Here is a 20,871-nt window from a genome sequence, read left to right on the forward strand (position 1 = left end):
TTACAGATCATATAATGAAGAAATGACAAAAGTTTATATTCCAAATTTCATGATGTTGCCTATCTTATAATTTATTCCTTTAATTCAGTTGACATTTACAATTCTTGACAGTATCTGTTTCGTAGCACAAAATGATTCATTTAATTATTATATTAATCAGTGAATATAGTTTGCCCTTACCTCATTAGCAGAAGTAGCAGCAATCAATCCACCACAGGAAATAAAATATATTTGGACATGATTAAAAAATCCGAAAATTGGAAGAGAAGATGCATATACCTTATATTTTCTTACTATTACGCCATTTGAGCGTAGAAAAAAAAAAGTCACTATATGCCATATATTCGTATTAACAAATTACATAAATTTAGGTATATTCTGCAAAAAATGTTCTATTTAGTAATTAATAAATTTATTATTTATAATTAACATCTCTCTCTCTTTCTCTCTCTCTCTCTCTCTCTCTCTCTCTCTCTCTCTCTATATATATATATATATATATATATATAAATGTATGTCTAAATATATGAGAATCGCAATATTTCCGTTTTTATTTTGTTTAATTGTTAGTCTGGCATTTGTTTTCAATGATCTATCTATCAATATATATATATATATATATATATATATATATATATATATATATATATATATATATAGTCATCCCCATACAGTATTGTTTTGCAGCTCATCAGTGCGGCTATACAAGCAACTACCTAAAGCCGGGATCGAAACCCGACTGTCCAAACGACAGTTGGAGATACTAATCGTTGCGCTATTCGGTTGCTGCTATATGGGCAGTGAATTAACAATGTTTTGACATCATCCATATATATATATGTGTGTGCGTGTGTGTGTGTGTGTGTATGTATGGGTATATAAATTTGTATATGTCTATATATATATATGAGGGCCGATCCAAGAGTTAAGACTTATTTTATTAGCTCCAAAAGTTGAAGAGTTTCGAAAACGAGAGAGACACCATTAAAATGAGCGACTATTTTTGCTCCAAAATTTATTTTCCTACATAATCACCATTATTCTCAATGGACTTTTGCCAACGATGAAGGATGACTCTGCATGGGCGTACGGAGAGCACTTTGTCATACTAGAGTCGTTACAAAATTACAGCTTCCTGTTTTGTTTTAGTAAAAAATGTTGAAGAATTTATTTTCTACATAGTAACCGTAATTCTACATAGTCACTATCATTCTACATAGTCACCATCATTCTACATAGTCACCATCATTCTACATAGTCACTATCATTCTCACTTTTGCTAGGAATTCAAATACGTATCTCTGCTCTGACATGCGTCCATGACAGGGATCACTTTCTAAAAATCTCACACCGTCAATGCCTGCAAGAGAGACATACAACTTTTAGGTCATGAATGCATAAGTTCAGTCATCATAACAATGCAATTTAAAATCCTCTTTCCTCAATTCGGGCGGAATAAAGAGAAGGAATTACTTTTGAAACGCACCTTATCTCTCTCTCTCTCTCTCTCTCTATATATATATATATATATATATATATATATATATATATATAGATACTTTTTCAGTTGTTTAATAGTTTCGTTCTTTTTTCAATATATCAAGTTATCTGTATACCCCCATCTCTCTCTATCTATATGTATATTTTTATATAATTCTTTATATATATATATATATATATATATATATATATATATATATATACTCCTATAAATTCATTTTCCTTTTGTGTGTATTGATATTCATATTAAAAACCCTCTTTCCTATTTATTTAAAAAGAAAATACAATTTTCTTATATATGGGTTGTGGAATTGCATTCACTAGCAAAAGATCTAGCTAATTTGCATATTCTTTTAAACATTCATTTTAATTAATTCCTATTAGTTTTTTCGGTTTTCTTATGGGATGATCATCTTTAGTTTACTATTACGTGTAATTATATTCATGCAGATATTCTACATGATTTATACTTGCATAAGATTTGCGTAAAAAGTTTACAGTAAACACAAAATTGTTTCCATATATATATTTATGTACACGTATATATTTTTGTTTACGCTATTATATCTATAAAAAGTGAACGTGTCTGTGTGTGTGTCTGTGTGTGTACATTTCCCTACGCAATAACTCTGTCAATTTTCAGTCTACAGACTCGAAATTTGATATACAGCGTACTGAGATTTGGGAAAATCTTTGTGATCGGTTTTCGGCCAGAAATTTTGCTGTTAAGAGGTCAAAGTTCAACGATTTGACCTTTGAGAACTCTACCAAACTCCCCCGACAATTTTGGATCTAAACACTTAAAATTTTAGATAAAGATTTCTTGGACATGGATCTAACTTAATAACTTGATTTGAGCCCAAAACAATAAATGGTAAGGGGTCATAATAGGGGTCACAGTTAAAAAAATTGAGCGTTTTTTTGTTTTGCTCAACATACACCTCGCCGGGCTTAAATGCTAGTATATATATATATATATATATATATATATATATATATATATATATATATATAATTCACTTATTTAAAAACAAATTAATTACTAAAAACAGTTTGGCTTTCTCACCATATTTAATAGATTTTTTCCTAATGCTAGAGTGGAGTCTTTTTCTAATTCTACACTTATTTATTAAAAACAGAGCAAAACTTAATTTAACTGAGATACTAATTATTTTTTATCCATGCTGGGGTCAAGAAATACCTGATGAATAAGCAACCGTATGATTACCCATCTCGGTGTGATGGATCCGTAGATCTTGTCAGGTCATCCATCTAGGAGAAGGAAAACTCTGATGTAAAAACTCCTCAATTCTGGTTGAGAATCTTCCTAGCGCTGTTGACACGAACGAGTTTTGCGAACTTTACTTGCTTAAGAAGTAGATAGGCTTCTTTATCTCTTAACCAGGCACTGAGGTACAATACCAGGCACTCACCAAAGTCACCTGACTAGGACACCGAAGGTCGTCCTCTACCCTTAACCCCAATTTGTTTATTTCTCTCAAAAATTGAGCAAACTGGGTTTGCTTGTATGCCACTTGTGCTCACTTTGCTGGTTTGGACCGGTCTTGTCACAGAGGTTGAGGGTACCTGATTGACAGTTTGCCTGGCTGCTGTTTTTCTAACTGATAGTACAGGTACCCTAACTTTGGTAGCGCTTAGATCGGCTACTCTATCTGATTGTATAATATCGCGATAGTTGTAGTGCTATGGCGCGCATAGAAAGGGGCCTTGCTGCTACCTCTGGTGGCTTTCACAACTTTTTAAGCAGGACACAGCTAATGGATCACTTGTGTATGTATACTTAGCATCAGAACTGGTCCACTTTGCCGAATACTCTTCCAAAACCTGAAATTAAACAATGACGTAATGAAATGACAACCCAAACAAATATCATGATCAAATGAGACCCAATAATTCCCCCCCTTCCTTGGGCTTAGAAGTAACCTAAATGATGTATAGTGGTACCTTTTAGTAAACTCTCCTGATATCTTAGCATTAAGTGAAACAAACCTACACACCTTAATCCCGTCTAACAACTTTTACATAACAGGATACCTCCCCCTCTGCCGTAAGGACTCGGATAGATATATGCACGGGCTTTGAGTCTATATCCGGAGCACCCTCCCGCTAACTAAAGAGTAACGTTTTGAATATGATGACCAGGCCTTTATGTGCTTTCAACTAGTCTTTTATCACTGCGTTAGTTACTTATATTTTCTCTACCATTCTCCCTCAAGTCAGGACTACACCCTAATCGATCATGTCTGATAGTATAGATGCAGCAATCTTTTTTTTTTTTTTTTTTTTTTTTTTATTACATTTTCACCCCAAACAAGGCACATTGCCACTTTGGTGTAGGGGGCTACTATCAGGGGAAACATCTACTGGGGTACTATGTAGGGATTAGGACAGCGAGATGTTGGTTCACGTTGCACTTGAACTTATGCATGTCGATAGTAACACTCAGGTACATGTGTTTGGTCACTTTAATATCCACCATAAAAAATTGGTTTCTCAGGTTGCACAGATGTAGCTAGATGTTGTACTTATAGCTTCTCTATAGTCCATTCCCTCATATAGACATTGATATTCATTAAATACATGCCTGATAATATTGTGCCCGAGATGGGTATATTTGCTGATGATACAATGCTCTATAACATGCAGGACGGAAGACCGGATGTACACAAATCTTTTTTTTTTTTTTACAAAGGCATCACCACATTATCAAGGCCCAGAGGCCACTCAAGGATAAGGGTTAAAGAGTGTACAGTAGAAGTTGGTCAATATAGTAATCATTAGTAATGAAAATTTGGTAAATTTAATAACTTATATGGAACGGCTCATCAAGAACTTATTTACCTTAGACTTGAACACAACCATATTGTAGTCAGCCGGAAAGCAGGAAAACGGAAGACAATTCCACAGGCGTGCAGTTCTAAGAAAGAAGCTTTGTTCATGGAATCTATGTTTAGGTTTAGGCACAGATAAAGAGTGGGGGAAATTATTGATAGTGTTTACAGCTAGACGAGTGTTTCTTGTGAAAGTTTGGCGAGGGGGGACCATAGATTGAAGCTCAGTTGAACACTTTCCATGAAAATAACGATACATCAGAGACAAACTCGCAACATCTCTTCTGTGAGATAGAGGTTGTAAGGAGGAGAAAAGGACATCTCCTACGAGGCTACGAAGTCTATTTTGAACTCTATCAAGGCAGGACAAGTCCTTTCTAGCAGCTCCTGCCCAGATGTGGCAACAGTATTCCATCCTTGGACGTACCTGGCTCTTATATAGATAGAGAATAGCATCAGCAGTGAGATATCTACTGGATCGATAGAAAGATCCCACCATTTTTCCAGCGGCCTTGGCAACAGATTTGATATACGTGTTCCATTTAAGATCAGGAGTAATGGTCAAGCCCAGAAGCTTGTCAAAACTTGAGGCCTCCTGAAGACGAGAGCCATTCATTTCAATTGATGACAAATGTGGATTAAAATGTTGATGATGTAAAGAGAGAAGCTTGGTTTTAGATGCATTAAAAGTAACCAGCCACTCCTTTCCCCATTGTACTACATGCTCAAGATCAGAGGAGAGAGAATTGGAGAGTACTTGCTCGTTTACTGTCTTAGATGTGGTACCATAAATGGTAGTGTCGTCAGCATAAATGTTTACAAATGATGTAAGGATATGATTTGGAAGATCATTAATGTAGATCAGGAAAAGAGTTGGGCCCAGGATGGATCCCTGAGGGACACCTAAATCTAAGACAATGGCAGAATCGTTAGAAAAAGACAGTAGGCTGTAAATAAAAAAGTCTTCCCAACCATCGATATCCATGACAAATAACATTCTATCTGAGGATTCTATCTTCAAACTCCTCGGATTAACATTCACAGGCGATATGAACTGGAAAATACATTGAGGACATTGCAAAAGCTGCTGCAAAGAAGCTGTGTGTTCCTCTATCGTGCTAGAAGACTACTCACATCTGATAGTATCCTGTATCTCTACAAAGCCACCATTTGCCTATACATGGAGTATTGTTGTCACATCTGTGCTGGTGCATCTACCACTAGTCACTGCCCCTCGGATAGGGTCCAAAAAAGAGTCTCCAACTTAATACGTCCCATTTTGTCAACTAAGCTCCAACCCCTGTCCCATCGCCACAATGTTGCATCCCCGTACCTGTTTTACAAGTATTTTAATGGAATGTGCTCTGATGAACTCGTTGCACTTGTGCCCCCCTCGACGTGCATATCCACAACAAACACGCTTAGCAACAAAATCTCACTCCTTCACTGTTGAGGTTCCTAAATGCCAGAAAGCTTTCTACTCTAATAGTTTCTTTACCCGAAATACTAGACTTTGGAATTCCCTTCTTGCTGCCTGCTTCTCTGAATGTACTGATATGCAAAAGTTTTTAATGTAACATAAACCAATATCTTGTTAATTTTCCTTAGGCATGGTCGCAAATAGTAGTCCCTTATATCCAAGTGGCGATAAGCCTTGTTTGGGGTGAACGTGAGTAAAAAAAATCGCACTAAAATCCACATTTTTATAGCTCTTCGGTGCTGCTAGACCATTCTAATTCAGAGATCGAACCCACAACTCTCTATTTGATAGTTAACAGTTCTGCTTCGTACGCTACAGGATAGTCGTAGACCTATCTCTAATGTTTTTTAGATAAACAGCACCTGCTACTTTTAACGTGTTTCGCATTATGTAAGTGGCAGGATATATAATTTAACAGAAGTGCTTGATCCAAGAAAAGTGAGGGGTTATCTATCTATCTATCTATCTATCTATCTATTTATCTATCTATCTACGCACACACACACACACGATTCCGATTAATCGTCCCAACACTAATATATATATATATATATATATATATATATATATATATATATATATATATATATATATATATATATATATATATATATATAGTCTTGGAAGTTTTTTAAAAACCTTTAAAACTAGAAAAAAAAATTGTCCTACGTTGGAACATTATTTTGTCAGTAAGGCAATTAATCTCCCGTATCGCTGAATAGTTTTACTTACGTGAACAATAGTACCAATGTTCTTAAAAGGGATCATCAGTTATTTACCATGAAACACTGTTTCGGTGATAAAAAAAAACAAAACAAAAAAAAAACAGTATATTAAAATCATGGCTCCCCAGCATTGTTGATCAAACAACACCCTCCTTAAAACATATGAGCAAAATTATTTTTAATACCGGATTTTTCTCAAGATAAATTTAAGCTAACCAATTCATGGCATTAAAAAAAAGTATATTTTTTACCTGTGTTCTCCGTTCCTTTCTCCACAAATTTATGTGCCTATTTACAAACGACTGCTTTTATATAGTGTTTGGTTTAATCCATTCTGCTATATCACTCACATAAAATTAATATACGAAAGTATAGATTTATGCGTAAACTTTAAGTATTTACTTCAAAAGTGCTCAATACGTAGGTAGAGCTAGTTAGTAAGTTATAAAATGTATATGGCGATTAAGCTACACTGAATATTCCGCGTTTCATCCACTTTAGGACTCTTCAGGCTAAAGTGGACGAAACGCGAAATATTCAGTGTAGCTTAATCGCCATATACATTTTATAACTTACTATATATATATATATATATATATATATATATATATATATATATATATATATATATATATATATATATTTGTGTGTGTGTGTGTGTGTGTGTGTGTTTATGTCAATGTTATTCCTGATCCTTACATGTTACCGATAAAATTCGCAATACTTTCTGCCTAAGTTATTCATCATATTTTATTCATGAATATCTCACAATCTTTTTTTTTGTCACTGTTTAAAGAATTTTTTTTAAATTAAAATTGGAATACAAATTTTAGACGAGGTTTAGTAGCATTATATCTTTCAATTTTCGTAAGAACACATTTTATAAAAGTGTTCCGTCTGGTGTAGTTCTCTGTCTGTCTGTCTGTCTCTTTTTATCTATCTATCTATCTATCTATCTATCTATCTATCTATCTATCTATCTCCTATACAATGTGCACTTCCCAACAAAGTTCTCAATAGAATAAACAATATTTCTGCAATCAACCTACGTATATTAAATAGAAATAAACTTCACTTTATGCTTGACATGCCCACCAGTTTTTTCACTCACGAATCCCCAATATTCTTTCTTTTTATCACCATTAAATGATAAGCACACCTGGATACGGCATGCAGAATTAATGGTATCTTAGTAAAGAGTAAGATAGACGATGACCAACGAACCTATTCCCACACCTTTGAAGGTCTCGTATCTAAAATTGTTTGTTTCTTTTTTTTTTTTTTTTGAAAATAAGTGATTAAAAGTATTGTACTTGCCTTGTCCTTAGTCAGAGGAGGATATATTTCTTTCAACTAGAGTAATATTTATTTATGTCTATTTCAAATCATTACGTATGGGAGAGGTTCCTATCGACCACACTAAAATCCCGCAATGTGTCTAACTTGTCCTGGGAGCAGGCAGATAAATAGCAGCAGCGCTATCGATTCGCAATTTAATTCTTACTTATCACTTGAAATCTTTGAAACGAAACTAATTGATATGAAAAAGAAGACAAAACTAATTAATAAGAAAAAGGAAACGCAACTAATTTGTCAGAAAATTGAACTAATTGATAACAGTTTTCTTATATCCGTCCATTTTAAGTTTGTCTTTCCATATCGTTTAGTTTTGTCTTTTTATCAATTAGTCGTTTCTCATTTTTTTTCGATTAGTTCTGTCTTCGTGCTTTTTAACCATTTTATTTTTAAGTTAAATTTATCCCAACCGAGGCACATTGTCATCGAGACGTAAGAAGTACTATGAATTACTCTTAATCACTGGAGAATCCTAAGTGGGGAGTTGTGCAACAAGATGTTTGTTCACATTACATTTAAATTTCTGCATGTTAGTACAGCCATGGAAACAAGGAACAAATAGAGAGAGAGAGAGATAGATAGATAGATAGATAGAGAGAGAGAGAGAGAGAGAGAGAGAGAGAGAGAGAGAGAGAGAGAGAGAGAGAGAGAGAGAGAGTTCCAACGCAAATCAGTTCGAGAAAAAAGCTATTAGAGTAAAACGTTTTCCGGTATCTGAGGATATCTAAAGTGAATAGGTGGGATTTTGTTTCTTGTTGGGTCAATCATACTTACACCGAAGAGGCAACCGCGCAGAAAGTTCACAGGGACACACTCCGTTAGTACCGTGATGTAACAATGCGGCGATGGTAAAGGGATTGGAGATAGCACAGAAACTATTAAATTAGAGGATGTTTAAGAGGGAAAGGTATAATACGCCATGCATAAACGAATGATGGTTTTGTTTTGATCAGCGTTTCTCAACGGGGTCCGTACCCCGTCACCAGGAGGGTGTTACGAGGCTTCAGGTGGGTGGTGGCCAAATTTACTGTATAGGGGGTCCCCGAGATTCTTTAAGGAGACGGCGAAAGACTGAGAGATTCTAGTAACATTTTGTAACCCTTTTCGTTGGAGTTCACAATTCATGTGGAAATTGATTGCACCGCACTAATTTTTAGTTGGAAAAATTAATTAAAGAATCAAACCCTGCAATGTTGATAAGTGTTTCCTGAATCTGATTGATTTCTGATTCACATTTTCAAAAACTCTTTGTCATTTATCGAATGGGTCCTGGGTCCTGGCAAGCGGAACTTAGCCGATAGACCATGATTACGATTTACTATCCAATTACACTTTCTGTACAAGGGTGATAATAACTGTCTTGAATATCAATACAGTAGGATTTATTTACAAAGTGCTGACAAAATTGTCTTTTGTTTACTTCGCAGAATATAGTTGAAAATTTTATTTATATTTTGAAATTTGATATACAACTTTTAATAATTTTGTTTTTGTCATATACATTTCATAAACGCAAACGAGTAAGATTTAGGTTTTAAACTGTTAATATTTATAAAAAAAAGTTTCGATTTTTTACATTCAGCATTGATGTAGAATCCGTTATAGTTTATATTTTACTATTCGTATTTGTTATAATAGAATGCATGTTACACAGTAATAAATATGATAAATAAACATTCTGAAATAGGAATAATATATTTGCATCTACATTAATAGTTTCTTGTTAAATCCTATTTTATTAGTGTTTTTTTTTCTATTTTTAGTTAATTTCCCCAAACCACAATGAACAAGCGAGAACGTAAAGAGGATACATCAAGTAGTATTGGTAACCATCAAAAGTTTAAACAAAGTTTATCAATATTACGACTACCTGCAATATGGTTTTATTGTTCCTATTTACAATGCCTCCCCACGGGACAGAGTTAGACACCGGGGTCGTTTTTTAACGTGGAGAAAAGGAACAAAAATAAAAATTGTCTCAGTCGTGAAGGATTTCTCCTCCACTAACAGAGAACAAGAAATTGAAGTGTAGCATCTGAAGAACAGATACTACACTTTGATCTTGACCCAAAGGCCAGGTATTTATTTGCTCCCCCACCGAGCAAATTAGGCACAAGGCCGATTTTTAATGTGAGGAATGAAGGGGAAATGGGGACCAACTCCCCGGGGAGTAGGGGAGCTGGATAGTGACAATTGGTATGAAGGGTTGCCCCTACATTGACCAAGGTCTTATCTGTGGGGTCGCCCCCACATAGGGTCTTTGCTTGCAGTATCTGCCGGAACAGATGGTATTTATTTGCTCCCCCACCGAGCAAATTAGGCACAAGGCCGATTTTTAATGTGAGGAGTGAAGGGAGGGGGAAGGGAAAACGGGGACCAGCTCCCGAGAGGTGGGAAATGGGAGCTGGTTAATGGTCAGGCATGTGGGGTTGCCCCCACATCTGGTCTTTGCTAGTCATAGCTAGTCATAGCTTGCAGTATCTGTCGGAATAGATACTACACTTTGATCTTGGCCCGAAGACCAAGTACATTGTTTCACTATCAGATAATCGACAGCCGATGTGCCTTTTTTGTTAGAACATGCTATCAAGCAAAGGAACATTTTTCAAGAAAGCATCCAGACAGAAGTACATGTGATTTGCCAAAATTACGGAGAATGGAGGAGCGTTTGAAAAACCACCTAGCTTAAAACTGTTTAAGAAACTCAACAGTTGCTACATTCAGAAGATCAAAAATAATAGCAAAATGTGGAAAACCGCACAGAATTGAAAAATAATAATAAATAATTAATAATAAAAATTAATAATAAATAATTAATAATAAATAAACAACAATAAATAATAATAATAATTAATAATTAATTCAGTTTCTGAAATTCTGACAATTATTCTTAAAGTAAATACAGATATTTTAAAGTCAATTCCTCTCAGTCTCATTGATGAATTAATGAAATGAGTGAAAATATCGAAAAGCATGGAAGTCCGAAAGACTGAATTCAAATTACAACTCGACGAATCAACTGTACGAGGGAACGAAGCATTTTTGATATCCTAGGCTTGTTTTATTAAAAATGACCAGTTCTTTGTAAGAAATGCTATTCTGTAAATCTTTGAAGACAGATACGAAAGGATAGACATTATATGAAGTATTGAAGATTTATTTTGAAAAAACAATGTTCCACTTAATAATATATCTTGCGTAACTGATGCTGTACCATCTATTACAGGTCATCAGACAGGTTTAGTGTCACTTATGAAAAATAAATACCTTGTTTATTCGCAATTCATTGTGTAATTGACCGACAATACCGCGTTGCTAGCTCTCTTTCATTCTAACTGTTATTATTTCTACTGTCAACAAAATTAGTACTCAGGCCTTAAATGCAAGACTATTCCATCAATTATGTGGAGAAAATGGTGAACATTTTGAAAACCTTTTTCTCCATACCGGTATGTTGGCTGTCCAAAGAATCTTGCCTGTGACGCATCTTTCAGCTTTACAATACCGTCATTGAATTCTATCGTACTAATAATGATTACCATTTAGTTACACACACGAAGAGCATTTTTTTTTTACACAGTGATCACCACTTATCAAGCCCAGAAGCAACTCAGGGATAAGGGTTATTGCAAGTACATTACGTTAGTGTGGAGATTTGATGAAGTGTTTACTTTAGGGGGCAGTTCATTAGGAATTTGTTAACGTTGGACTTGAAGACATCCAAGTTGTAGTCAGGTGGGAAGCAGGCAGACGGAACAGAGTTCCACAGGCGTGCAGTTCTAAGAAAGAAGCTTTGTTCATGGAATCCACATTTTGAGTTAGGCACAGATTAAGAGTGGGGAAATTTTTAACAGTGGATTCAGCTAGACGGGTGTTTTTCGTGAAAGATTGGCGAGGGGGAACAAGAGATTGGAGTTCAGACGAGCACCTGCCATGGAAATAACGATAAAACAAGGATAAGCTCACAACGTCTCTTCTGTGGGAGAGAGGTTGCAGGGTAGAGGAAAGGGCATCCCCCACTAAGCCACGAAGTCTATTTTGTACTCTGTCAAGGCAGGATAGGCTGTTTTTAGCAGCTCCTGCCAAGATATGGCAACAGTATTTCATCCTTGGACGTACTTGGCTTTTATATAGATAGAGAATTGCATCAGTAGTGAGATATCTTCTGGAGCGGTAGAAGGATCCCACCATCTTTCCAGCGACCTTGGCAACAGACTTGATGTACGTGTTCCATTTCAGATCAGGAGTAAAGGTCAAACCAAGAAGCTTGTCAAAACACGGGGTCTCACCAAGACGAGAGCCATCCATCCTAATTGATGCCAGATGGGGATCAGAGCGTTGATGATTTAAGGATAGGAGATGTGGCATACTTAGATACTTATATCAGATAAAATGAATATTTTACATTTGCTGCTGCAAGGAAATAAGTTTAACATAATACATGCAAAGAATACTACCAAAAGCTTTATGAATAAAATAAAATTGTATCAACAAACTTAGCCCGAAAAGAGTTTTGTCAACTTGTCGAATTTTGCTCAACTTGTGGGATTTTGCTCCTTGTCTAGTTTGTCGGGAGTATTTATGTCGAGGGGTTATTAATGCTTTAAGGTCGCCCGAGCACTTGCCGTTAAATTAAGTATCAAATAAGCGCGGGGATACTACATATCGGCGATAGAACAAAGGTTGGAGTTTTGCAGACAGTGCGGGAATTGGGACCTATTAAGTTGACGACTTTTTTGAAACCCTATATAGGTACGAGAGATTAGTGGCAGATGCACCAACCAGGATGTGACAATAATATACCATGTACGGGAAAATAGTGGCTTTGTAGGTGTGAATAACCTTCTAGCACGGTAAAGAGATTCCACCTTCCTTACAGCAACCTTCGCAATGACCTCATGTATTTGTTTCAATCCATATTGTTTGTGGATGTTTAGCTTAGGAGCTTGAGGAAGTACTTTCAGATAGTGTATCATTAGCCATATTTTCGTATTTTGTATCATTAGCCATATTTTCGTATTTTGTATCATTAGCCATATTTTCGTATTTTGTATCATTAGCCATATTTTCGTATTTTGTATCATTAGCCATATTTTCGTATTTTGTATCATTAGCCATATTTTCGTATTTTGTATCATTAGCCATATTTTCGTATTTAGGTACGCCGGATTTCATCATTCTCTCATTGGGCTGTTTATTTTATCGCTTTACAGACGTTTTTAAGTTCGCGTACACCTATATCTTAAACTTTTGGGGTTTGAAACGATTTTCATTGGTTGAAAATACTTTGAGTTAACACATTCCTGTGAAAACTTACTTGCTTTTGGAAGTGAAGAAGAGATCGAATACAAAGGAAGCGAAGAAATAAATGGGGTAGCAATTAGTGCCATTTGATTTTAGCATTCATTAAAATCGAATGTCGATTCAGTCACCAATAGCTGATCTTCCTCGCAGCAGCATTCGAAGGTGGATTTAAGTATTTTTCAACTCTGATGAATCACATCATAATCATTTCTTTGTGACATTAAATGAACTCAAATCGCCGGAACTTTAGGAAATACAGGAAATAGCAACCTTTGTTCAATTAGTCGTATAAACTGAATTTCAAACAACCATTATCGTGTTTCAGTATTTGGGGGTGATATGTCGTAATATGGATGAAATGGAATGAAAGAAATTTGAAATATTTGGAGGTTTTTAATAAACACTAGCGTGACTGACTTATATGTGAAACTAGTTATGCGTATCTTTTCGATGCTTTAAGCTGGTGTCACGCCCCAACGCTCACGTGCACCCTTCCTTTTTCTCGGAGTTGTGGGGGAGGGTATAACAAACTTAATAAGATAACAGTTCGAGCGAGTGATACAAATGAAATCGATTTTCTAAAGAAACCAAGGAAAGAATATATCTATCTACATGTATAATAGGCATATATATCTATATATATGATATACATGTATATATATATATTATACATGTATATATATATGTATATATTAAATATAAGTATAAGTATATATATATATATATATATATATATATATATATGTTTATGCATATAAACTTTATTCTTCGACTAGGGAATTGAAAAATAATCTTCGATCACTGAAAAAGTTTAAGCAGCACAATCATACGAAGTTCCATCTCCTTCAACAACATTTGTTTATACCTACCGCTCTATAACAAAGACTGTTTCTGAAAAAGGAATTATAAATGATTCTATCTATCTATCTATCTATCTATCTCTCTCTATATATATATATATATTTACATATATATATTTGTATATATATATTTACATATACATATATATATATATATATATTTGCATATAATAGTTATAGATGTCAAATATATATTAATGCAACATATTTCTATGAAGAGAATATTTTTTTTCAAGACAAAGCACTACAATTCATTTAATAAGATACGCTTGTGAATGTTCAATTTAAGTTGAAATCAAATAAGGAGCCAGAGAAGAGTAGATGTAAAGAGAAAGAGGAAGGCACTTAAGAAGACAGAAAAAGGAGAGAAAGGATGATGACGAGGGATTAAGAGATGATTAGATGAATGATGAAATGAGAGGTAGTGGGAGATTGGAAAAAGAGGAAGGGGGAGAATGATAATACAGAAAGAAGGAGAGAAGAGTGGATAAAAATCAGAGAGAGGAACGAAAGTCTCAAGAAAGAGAGATGGAAATAGATAGATAGATAGATAGACAGATAGAAAGAGAAAGAGAGAAAGAGAGAGAGATGTAAGCATGAAACTGGATTGAAATAACATAAGTCATTTAGTGTAAAAATATTGCCATATAAAATATTGCCATATAAAATATTACCATATAAAATATTGCCATATAAAATATTGCCATATAAAATATTACCATATAAAATATTGCCATATAAAATATTGCCATATAAAATATTGCCATATAAAATATTGCCATATAAAATATTACCATATAAAATATTGCCATATAAAATATTGCCATATAAAATATTGCCATATAAAATATTGCCATATAAAATATTACCATATAAAATATTGCCATATAAAATATTGCCATATAAAATATTACCATATAAAATATTGCCATATAAAATATTACTATAGAGAAATATTATCCTGTATAAAAATTACTTCAATATAAATATTATTGCTATATCAAAAATTATCACTCAGCAAAAATATTTTCCAATAAAAATATATTGTTACTATATAAAACCATTGCTATATAAAAATTATTACAATATAAAAATTGTTATTTAAATAATATTTCTACAGTAGAACATTACTACATAAAATATTAGTAATATATAAAAAATTTGTATATAAAAAGAATATATATTATTTTTATATAAATTAATACTATATAAAATATTATTGCCGTATAAAAATATTGCTGTGTAAAAAGTTATAGAAATTTATTGTTGCATGAAAATGCTTCTATATAAAAATGATTGTTCGATAAAAACATTGTTATATAAAAATATTGCTATATAAGAAATATTTCCATCTGAAAATATTGCTATATAAAAGTATTACTATATAAAAGTGATTTATATATTAAAAAATCATTGCTATATAAAAAATGATTGTTACATAAAAATATTGTTATATAAAATTATTGCTTCAAAAATAGTTACCATATAAACAACTATTGGTATATAAAAGAATATAAGTATAATATATATAAAAGAAATTGCTATATAAAAAATATTGCTATATAAAAGAAATTGCTATATAAAAGAAATTGCTATATAAAAGAAATTGCTATATAAAAAATATTGCTATATAAAAGAAATTTCTATATAAAAAATATTGCTATATAAAAGAAATTGCTATATAAAAAATATTGCTATATAAAAGAAATTGCTATATAAAAAATATTGCTATATAAAAGAAATTGCTATATAAAAGAAATTGCTATATAAAAAATATTGCTATATAAAAGAAATTGCTATATAAAAATATTGCTATATAAAAGAGATTGCTATATAAAAGAAATTACTATATAAAAGTAATTGCTTTATAAAAAATATTGCTATATAAAAGAAATTGCTATATAAAAAAATATTGCTATATAAACAAAATCCAACGACACAATCTACATTTCTAGCATATTTGTTATTCGATAAAAACTATGGATATTTGTCTTGTATCCTAAAATGTTTAAGTTTCCTCAATACCAGCATTTTTTATCAGGCAATCCAATCAACCTATCTCTAATTGGCTGATTCTAAGATTTGTCAAACACAATGACAAAGAAAAAATAGTAGCCACTGAATCGTTAATTAAATTCACAGTATTTCTGGAACCAATTTTCATACAAATAAACTTACATTTATGCATGACTTGTCCACAAAGTTTCATTCATGAATGTCGAAAAGATTCTGTTTAATTGCCGTTTAGTGACTCGCGGGAACATTTTGCTGATCCCAACATTAGTAGGAGGTGCAACATGAGTAGGAAGGGCGATCATTGAATAGGATTTACACTCAACGGATCTCAACCTCCTAGTTTTTTTTCATCTGGAACGCTATCTAAAAATAATATCTATCAGAGCAATCTTCAGACGATTGTTAAACTAAAGTAGGTCATGACTTATCAAGGCTAAAATTCCACTAGAGGGTAACGATTTATTTCTGTAAAAGATAGATAAATCAAATATTGTCAGAAATTCATGAAACATTAGGCAGTGATTGAAGTTTATTTGTATCAAAATATGGCCGAATACTGCAGACGTAGTATTTACATAAATCAACGTTTACTGCTGAAAAATTCACAAAATGTCAAATCTATACCAATCATAAAACATAACCATAAAACATAACCAGAAAATGTAATTTAGAAAAAAGGACGATTAACTGTTAACGACGCAACTGCTTAGAAAATGTAAAAATAAAACAGTGAATTCATTGCTCTCTTGCACTCCTGATAAAACTCCCACTTTTCCTCATAACAAAATGTTAACACAATTCACTTCTTATCCCATCCAGAGCAACACTACTGTTAACCATTTACGTTGACATATGTGACAAATGCCATTTAAAAATGTATCAATTAATCTTCTACTTGCATAAAAGCCAGATACGTCTTTGGAAGGAATACTGTTGAGGTGCCGCTCGGGGTACTCTTTATGGCAGAATAAAATAGTGAAATCTTGTGTGGATGTGATTTTTTTTCTCCCCTTTAGCCCCCTTTTTTTTTTACAGAAGAGAAGTCGCTAGCCTTTCTCTACTCTATCGTTATTTTCATAGTTGGTGTCCGACTCGTCTCTAATCTGTATTTCTTCCTTTTTAAACATTTACAGAAAAAAAACTTCAACCACTGTGAATATTGTCTTTTAGGCTGTGTATTTAAAACGAAACAGAACTTCTGTAAATAACTAAATATTGTTGTTTTAAGATCAATAACTATAAATTTTTGTCGAGCCGCCGACATAAATGAATAACTTCTGTCAATTTCACTCATAGTATTGCCCATTATATGCTATTAATAATTATCTTTAAGTAGCCTTCGGGTCTTCATATTATTTTAAACTTTCTTACATATTAGAGATCTTGCAACAATGTGAATTTTAACGAGGATCACATTTAGTGCATGTCAAAATAACATTAATCTCTACACAAAACTGTTCTGCAGAGACGGCTGACCTAAAATTGAATCAAGGGCAGGAGGTCAAACGAAAGAAAAAATAAGAAATGAACCAAACGATGTTTTCGAGTAGAGAGAAACTAAGTTTTCCAAATTAGTCTCTATGTGGAAACCGTGCGAATGAAATAACGTTAATAATGTAGAAAACTGTAATCTAAGGCGAATGTTACTTACATGTCTGCCCGTCTGAGTTAGTCATTTCACTTAAGTTAGAAAGTTAGGTAAATAATTAGTAAACAGAGCATTGCTATTTCTTTCCTGCGTCGATTCTCTATACATAAAATCGTGAAAAAAAATCTCAGCGACCATCTCCTTCAAGAAAAAGAAGCTAGTTGTTATAACAACCACTACACGGAATGACGGCGCCAGACCAGCGCGTATAAGTCCTCTGCAATGTTTGTTATTGAAAATATTATATTTCAGTTTGACAGATCAACGAATATGCTATTATAAACGTAAGCATAACAGATTGATGTATTCGTTAAACCTTCATCTTCTCTATATACTATGTTATTAGACACCGCTTATCAAAACCAAAAGGCCACTCAAGGATAAGGTCAATGGGTTTCTTAGGTGAATGGTTTAAAAGTAAAACACTGAGACTACACTGTGGGGATTGATAACAATGCTTTAAATTGATCAGAATTTAATTATTTTAGAAGATGAATAAACGAAAATTTGTTAACATTGGAATTTTAAACGACCATGTTGTAGTAAGTTGGGAAGCAGCCCAGTGGTATTGTGTCCCACTGACGGGTAATTATTAAGGTTGTAGAAAAAAGAAGACCAACTATCAATTTACGATAAAGAGAGAGAGACGTGCGGACATACAGAGCGCCAATTTAGTATGTCAAGTCGCACCTATAAAAGAAGTGTTTGGTGTAGATTGGAAATGTCAAATCAATGTATTCGACTCTTTTAGTGCTCGGTCTTATTTTAGAACCGCCTTGTTTTTCTCGTAACATTTCTTGGGTCGATTTCGCCATTGGGCCGTGATCAAGTTGTTGGCGCCATTTCTCTGCAGGACTCTTTGATCACTTGAATCAGTGTCTCGACAACCCCTCCCATAATACTTAATATATATATATATATATATATATATATATATATATATATATATATATATATATATATATATATATATATATATATATGTCTGTATGTATGTGTGTGTGTGTAAAAAGATATTTTATAATATATATATTTATTGAATATATTTACATCTATTATATCTTTTCATTTACAAGTATGTAAATATTTTCTTCAGCATATATTGGGTTAATGTTTATAAAATTAATGCTTCCGGAATTATTGCTTGTAAATTAATGTTTATAAATTAATGCTTATGAGTTAATGTATAAATAATTTATGTTTATAAATGTTTATAAAATTAATGTATAAAACTATTAGTTATAAATAATTGTGTTTTAATAAATGTTAATAAAATTAATGCTCATAAATTAATGTTTATAAATTAAGGTTTATAAATTAATGTTTATAAATAAATGTTTATAAAATAAATGTTTTTAAATAAATGTTTATAAATTAATGTTTATAAATTAATCTTTGTAAAATTAATGTTTAAAAATTGATGTAAAAAAATTAATGTTTAAAAATTAATGTTTATAAGTTAATGTTTATAATATTAATGTTCATAATTAATATTTATAAATTAATGTTTTAAAATTATTTTTATAAATTAATATTAATAAATAATAATAATAATAATAATAATAATAATAATAATAATAATAATAATAATAATAATAATAATAATAATAATAATAATAAACCAACCCCGGACAAGAACAACCATACTATAAATAAAAATACTAATAACGAACAAGATAAATGCAACTGTAGACACCGCACATTTTGCCCAGTTCAAAATAAATGTCTAACAAAAAGCGTAGTATATCAGGCAACAATATTTGCGAAAGAACCCCCGAATAACAAGAAATATTACGTAGGCATGACTTCATTAGATTTCAAAACCCGATACTATGACCACAAAAGTACATTCAGCAATAAAAAAACACCGTATAAAAACAACACTAGCGAATAAATACTGGGAACTCAAAGAAAGCGGACATTCGCCGGTAGTCGAATGGAAAATAATAAGACAAGCTACCACGTGTAGGCATCTAGACGACCCATGTAGATTATGCCTTCATGAAAAATTTGCTATCCTGTACTTTAAAGAACCCCTACATCTATTAAACTGTAGAAGAGAAATAGACAATTAACTGTGTTCACAAAATAAAATTTACTCTAGGATAGCGATACAAAATAGTTTTAAAACTAACAAAAATAATAGAAAATAAACAAATAAATAAATTAAATAAACATGAATATACATAAACGATCACACATATATGTATGTATATATATATATGTATATATATGTGCATATATGTATGTACACACATATATATTTATATATAAACTAACAATAAAAAAAACACTAACCTAGTTTTAAAACAGATCCTTTGTCTGATGAAATGCATGCCCATTGGCTGATAGGAAGGGGCGCGGTGGATACTAGAAAGCTGATTGGCTAACTAAAATCTCAATAGGAGAGGAGCATATAAAAACGATAAACAACCACAGAATTCGTGCATAAGCCTGAGGAGTCCTAGAGTGGATGAAACGCCGAATATTCAGTGTAGCTTAATCGCCATATATATATATTATATATATATATATGATAGTTTATGTGTATGCATGTTTATTTTATTTTTTTAATTTGTTTATTTTCTATTGTTTTTGTTAGTTTTAAAATTATTTTGTATCTCTATCCTAGAGTAAATTTTATCCTGTGAACACAGTTGTTCGTTTTTCTCTCCTACAGTTTAATAGATGTTGGGGCTCTTTAAAGTATAGAATAGCAAATTTTACATGAAGGCATAATCTACATGGATCGTCTAGGTCTCTACATGTGTTTGTTTATCTTACTATTTCCCATTCGACTACCGGCGAACGTTAGCTTTCCTTGTGTTCCCAGTATTTGTTTGCTAGCGTTGTTTTCATATGGTGTTTTTTTATTATTGAATGTACTTTTGTGGTATTAATATCGAGTTTTGAAATCTAAGAAAGTCATACCTACGTACTATTTCTTGTTATTCGGGTTTTCTTTCGCAAATATTGTGGCCTGGTAAACTACGCTTTTGGTTAGACATATATTTTGAAGTGGGCAAAATGTGCGGTATCTACAGTTGCATTTATCTTGTTCGTTATTAGTATTTTTATTTTTATTTCTAGTATGGTTGTTGTTTCCCGGAGTTGGTTTATTATCATTATT

This window comes from Euprymna scolopes, chromosome 42, assembly GCF_053919585.1.
Source record: "Euprymna scolopes isolate OS-2025 chromosome 42, ASM5391958v1, whole genome shotgun sequence".
Taxonomy (NCBI): Eukaryota; Metazoa; Mollusca; class Cephalopoda; order Sepiida; family Sepiolidae; genus Euprymna; species Euprymna scolopes.